Here is a 5,802-nt window from a genome sequence, read left to right as displayed (position 1 = left end):
AAGCTTGCTTCCTAAAACAAGGGAAGTAACTCCCAGAGCCTCGATATGTGGATATGGTTAAGTGATCGGGAGGTCGTGGGTTCGAACCCGGCCGGCCGGGTCATACCTAAGACTTTAAAATTGGCAATCTTGTGGCATCTCCGCCTGGCGTCTGGCATTATGGGGTTATAGTGCTAGGACTGGTTGGTCCGGTGTCAGAATAATGTGACTGGGTGAGACATGAAGCCTGTGCTGCGACTTCTGTCTTGTGTGTGGCGCACGTTATATGTCAAAGCAGCACCGCCCTGATATGGCCCTTCGTGGTCGGCTGGGCGTTAAGCAAACAAACAAAACAGTCATATCATATAATTGGTTTTACGATAAACATTTTTAGTCATTTAACTTTAAGCAACATATTCTACTACTTTCATTTTAAGTCACAAAGTACCTGTTTCATTTTGTTATTACTCTAAATTGATTCATCAACGGTTCTTAGTGTGTAAAATAATTATGTATTTTTCGTCGTGATTACAAATGTACATGAAAAGTGAATGTCTATTTGTAGAGTGGCTTATTCAATGCTATTTTTAAAGACAGTCGTAATTTCCGTTTTAGGTTATCGCGTATCAAGTGCTTTTATTAGAAACAAGCGTAATATTGTGAATAAGGAACATGCAAGTATGATTTCAGCAATGTTCAACATTATAAATCGAGATAACTAGACACATTGAAAGAAATGTGGCGCACTAAACAGTTTTCCTGATCACGAATCATTGTGCGAAACTTTCTTTGCAACTTTCTTTCATGAAGTGTACGTATTTTTCTAGAAAAAGGCGTGTCCCCTGTTTTGAGCGAACACTGAACACTGGGGGCCCAGTAGCTCAGTTGGTAGAGCACTGGACTTGTGATCGAAAGGTCGCAGGTTCGAATTCGGGCCGGGACGGACACGGGTCAACTTTATGTGCAGACCCAGAGACGGAAGCCATGTCCCACCCCCGTGTCATCACAATGGCACGTAAAAGACCTTGGTCATTCTGCCATAAGTGCAGGTGGCTGAATACACCTAAACACGCAGACACCTGGGTAGCGCGACTCCGTTGCTGCTAGCTTTCCACTGGGAGGAAGCGACCCGAATTTCCCAGCGATGGGACAATAAAGTAATGAAAATGAAATGAAAATGAAATGAAATGAAATGATTTCGTGGTGCACTACTTCTGTTTTTTTAAAAATCGAAAAAAATACACACTGGCCATAATTCCTCTTTATTTGAATGAATGTCAACTTTAAAATGATTGTTTTAGAGTGCAGAGTGGCGGGGATATAGCTCAGTTGGTAGCGCGCTGGATTTGTATTCAGTTGGCCGCTGTCAGCGCGAGTTCGATCCCAGGTTCGGCGGAAATTTATTTCACAGAGTCAACTTTGTGTGCAGACTCTCTTCGGTGTACGTGTCCGAACCACCCCCCGTGTATACTACATTGGGTGTGCACGTTAAAGATCCCACGATTGACAAAAGGGTCTTTCCTGGCAAAATTGCTTAGGCACAGTTAATAATTGTCTACCATACCCGTGTGACTTGGAATAAGGCCGTGAAAGGTAAATATGCGCCGACATGGCTGCAATCTACTGGCCGTATAAAATTTCATCTCACACGGCATCACTGCAGAGCGCCTAGAACTGTACCCACGGAATATGCGCGATATAAGACTCATTGATTGATTGAAATCAATACATGAAGAATTTGAATAACAGTTGGTTATGCCTACTATGACAGTGTGAAGCCGAGTGTCTTCTAATTCACTATTCATTGATTTGAGATTTTGCAGGGGATAGCGCGAACGCAGTCCCCCTCACGCAGAAATTACACACTCGGCCGATCAACATTTGTGATGGTCGTAGGGTTTAGCCCGCCCGTTTGGTGCAATGGACAGGCCTCATCCTAGGAGTACCTCCTTGTTGATCAAGGTGTCTCCCGTGCCAGGTAAGTATGTACTTATCAATTACTGCGTCATCCCAACTCGAAATAAGAACAGACATTTTTAGGGTGTTCATTTGGATATATTTAAAAATTGACATTTCTAGTAATTTTTGTTTAGCAAAATATTCTGCTACTTTCCTCTACAGTTAGAAAGTGTCTGTTTAATTTTGTTATTGCTCTAAATTGATTCACAAACAGGTTTTGTAGCGTAAATTATGTATTTTTCTTCGTAACTACAATGTAAATAAAAGGGGAAAAAATAAATGTCTATTTATAGAAAGTGGCCTACCGTTGCTATTTTTAGAAACAAGCGTAATTCCCGTTTATAGGTAATCGCGTATCGTATCCATTGCTTTTATTAGAAGCAAGAGTAAGACTACTTTTTTTTTTTTAACAGATAAGACCTGTCTGTTACTCACACTGACAGGGTTTTTTGTCACTAAAGCGACATCACAAAGATTTTTTTTTTTTTTTTTTTTTTTTTTTTTAAAGTTGCATATCAAAACATCAAAGCGAAGCGAACGGTTTTGAATTAAAAAAAAATAACCGAACATGCAAGTGGTGGGGTTTTTTTCTATTGATAAATGTTCACGTATAACAAGGCATACATAATTATTGTGGGAGACGGGTTAGTTGAAGAGAAACTGAACATAAAAGCATGATCCTAATGATAACAACAGCCACAGGAAACAGAAATACAAAAGACGAATACAAAAAAAATGCAACAGAACACACACACACACACACACACACACACACACACACCTGCAGCAATCCACATCCCTGATTAATGTTAGGTATGACAGTTATATAAGCATGTTTTGAATATCATTGCTGATCGTTATCACATAAGCACAAATTCTACTGAACATTTTGTGAAGATGCCACAGACAAAAAGATATACAAGAAAATCATACCAAGGCTCTATGTTATTTTTCATTTTCAACTCGTTTCTAATCACTTTTGTTTTGTTTTATATAAAGCCAAACAATGAGCCGTGACGGTTGTCATGATGCCCCAAACCGTGTAAGGGGAATAACTACTCTCTTGAAACTCTTTCGCTTTTTCTCACAGAGCAGGAGTTATCTCTCTTTCACTGACTGCCTTGCGCCTTGGTATGTGACCTGTTTAGTGTTTAGACAGAAGCAATGTAATAACTATGCGGATGAGATAAGGTGAAGCTCGCTCACAAGCGATTGAGTTTTGCATAGAACTGGTGTTTGAAAACTTTCAGACACTGAATTATTCACAAGTCAGTGTGTTTGATAGGTACTTTTACTGAAGCGGCAGAAGAAATGTTATAAACATTGATAAAAGTTTTAGTTGGTAATAGTGCAAAGATCAGAATAGAGGAAGATTTATACCATCAGTTTTGGGAGGACTGAACTCGACAGGCGTGCAATGCAGTCTACAAGCTGTAGACTGTCCAGCTTTGTCACTGGTCTAGAGTCTACAGTTGAGTCTACATTTTGTTGTGCCTACTTACTTGATTGGAGGAAAGTCTACAGTGTCTACAGTCTGGAACCAATCAGACACCAGATTACATTTGTTGAGCTTTATCAACAACAACAGTTTACTGTGGGACACGTTCTTCTTTATGGATAATTCAGTGTCTGAACACCTGTTCCGGGCAAAACGCAATCGCTCGTGAGCTAGCTGCACGTTATTTTAATCGGCACGTTTATCACATTGCTTCTATGTATAGTCTGTCCGAGTAGCTGGCAGGGACGTTTTTAATTATCTAAAAAAAATAAATCAAAGCAACTTTTACATTGTGATTAAGAAGAAAAGCTGTTCAAGCGATTAGTACTATCTAATGTTGAAAGGGTTTTAAGTGATATCCCTAATCGTTTTCGCTCTACCATAGTTTTGTTTTTGTTTGTTTTTTTAAATAAAAAAAAAGAATTGATACTGGGTAAATGTCAACCTTGAACCAGCCTCAGTAACGCACCCCACTGACCTCTCTACTGTGCCGGTGTAACACGAAATTTTTACTCCACGAAAAATGTATTCCGGAGTAAATATTTCGTACGAAATTCTTACTCCGAGTACACTTTTCGTACGAGAAAAGAACTCCCCAAGGCACGAAAAAATTACTCCCTCCACGAAATGTTTACTCCCCATTTTTTTTACTTCCAGTACAAATCTCGTACGCAAAAATGGAATGCGGGCGAAGGGATAATGCCATTAAGTGATCTCGCGCACACGAATGTCGCGCTACCCTCCTTCTACCCTTTCCACCAACAAGACTAACAGGCGACAAGGGAGCCGGTAAACATTTCGTACACCTGGCATGGGAAGTTAAATTGCTCGTGTTGGGGTGAGGTAATTTATTCGTTATTTATTCGTCAGGGGAGTAACATTTTTGTACGAAATGTTTACTCGGAACTCACCTGTCTTAGGGAGAAATTTTCTCGTGTAATGGGAGAGTGCTTTTTTCGTAAAGGGAGTAACTTTTTCGTACGAAATTTTTACTCCGGAGTAAAAATCTCGTGGGAGTAATTTTCTCGTGTTACACCGGGTTCACGTTTTTTCACACCTGTCACAGAAATTCTGTTTCACTGCATTCCTCGGTCAGGTTCTGTCCTGTGAGCGTGACAGCTATACGAAGCACGAGAGTTCAAACGAATATATTTAAATGTGACATTGAGCGTGGGGTTCGTTTCGGGTGTGAATGTGAGGGTTTTCCCTCAGTCTTCATTTGTGAAAATCAGTTTACGTGTACAGTGCTAAAACTTCGAAAGCAGGAAACAACTTGAAGCCAGTTTAGCAGAATATAGTACTAATCGACCTGGACAACTTATCTTCTTAATTAAGCGCCTCGTATATTAAAGTTGCCTAGATTGTTTTTAAATAGCTAAAAACGTCCTCCACCTGCCCCTCGGTCAGACTTTACACACTTCACATGCCAAGGCGCAAGCAAGTCAGAGCAAGAGAGACAACTCCCGCTCTGTAAGAAAAAGGGAAACAAGTGTTTGTGCACACAAGATCTAAATGCTGATTAAATGTAGTCTCTGAACCAGACTATTTCAGTATTTTCAGATGGCCCATGTTTTTCGTAAATTATTAAAAGTTCTGACTGGATCTTGGTAGGGCAGAACAGGCATAAACACCATCCTAATATGGACGGTAATAGAGGTTACATGCCGAGTCTCAGTGATTATTAAAATTAATGGTCGAAGTTTGCGGATCATGAAAAATACGAGCTTCAGCGAGCTTTTTCATGACCGCGAACTGAGACTATTATTTTTAATATTCACTGAGACGAGGTATGTAACCTCCTTTTTCCTCCTTTCTTCAGTTATTCAAAGAAAAGAGGAGTTTTTGTGCGAAAGTTTGATCGAATCCTATTCACCCAACAAGTCTACCTGCGCAGGCGATTGAATAATGCGCGGTAGTATGGTTCCGTGAAAATCATTCAATTCTGTTAACACTTCTTGTCAGTTTCCCTGTTTTGGACTAAAATCAAGTACACAGTTATGGTGTCATTCTGCTGTGGCGGTAAAGGCAGATAGTGTGTGTTCTGTTCATGTTTTGGTATCGCTCAGGAAATGTTCTTTCCTCGAATGTGACTAGCAGACGAAGTTTTACACCCGTGTTCCAACGTTAAAAACTGAATGAAGTTCAGTTTTCTGGGGGAAAATAGTGTATGAAACCGCTGCATGTTCTTTAAATTGATTAGATGTTTGCATTTGATTGCGTGTGATCTGTTTATAAAATGAAATATTGTTGAAAACTGACCGTCGGATTGCAGTCTCTTGTCGATGCAGCCGAAATCTGAAAGGGGAACTACTTGTGTCGCTTAGACAAAGTATGACACTGTTACTTGCCTTGGAATCTTGCTAGCG

At 40.1% G+C, this 5,802-nt stretch overlaps 1 non-coding gene across 1 annotated transcript; it reads right to left on the bottom strand.

Moving 5' to 3' along the window:
• Positions 1 to 1,799: 1,799 nt before the first annotated feature.
• On the bottom strand, positions 1,800 to 1,965 carry LOC138970051 (U1 spliceosomal RNA). The gene has a single exon (XR_011456832.1). It is a non-coding gene; the product is annotated as a U1 spliceosomal RNA (small nuclear RNA).
• Positions 1,966 to 5,802: the final 3,837 nt, after the last annotated feature.

The sequence above is a fragment of the Littorina saxatilis genome, linkage group LG6 (genome assembly GCF_037325665.1).
Source record: "Littorina saxatilis isolate snail1 linkage group LG6, US_GU_Lsax_2.0, whole genome shotgun sequence".
NCBI classification, from domain to species: Eukaryota; Metazoa; Mollusca; class Gastropoda; order Littorinimorpha; family Littorinidae; genus Littorina; species Littorina saxatilis.
This window is presented reverse-complemented; position numbering and strand designations above follow the sequence as displayed.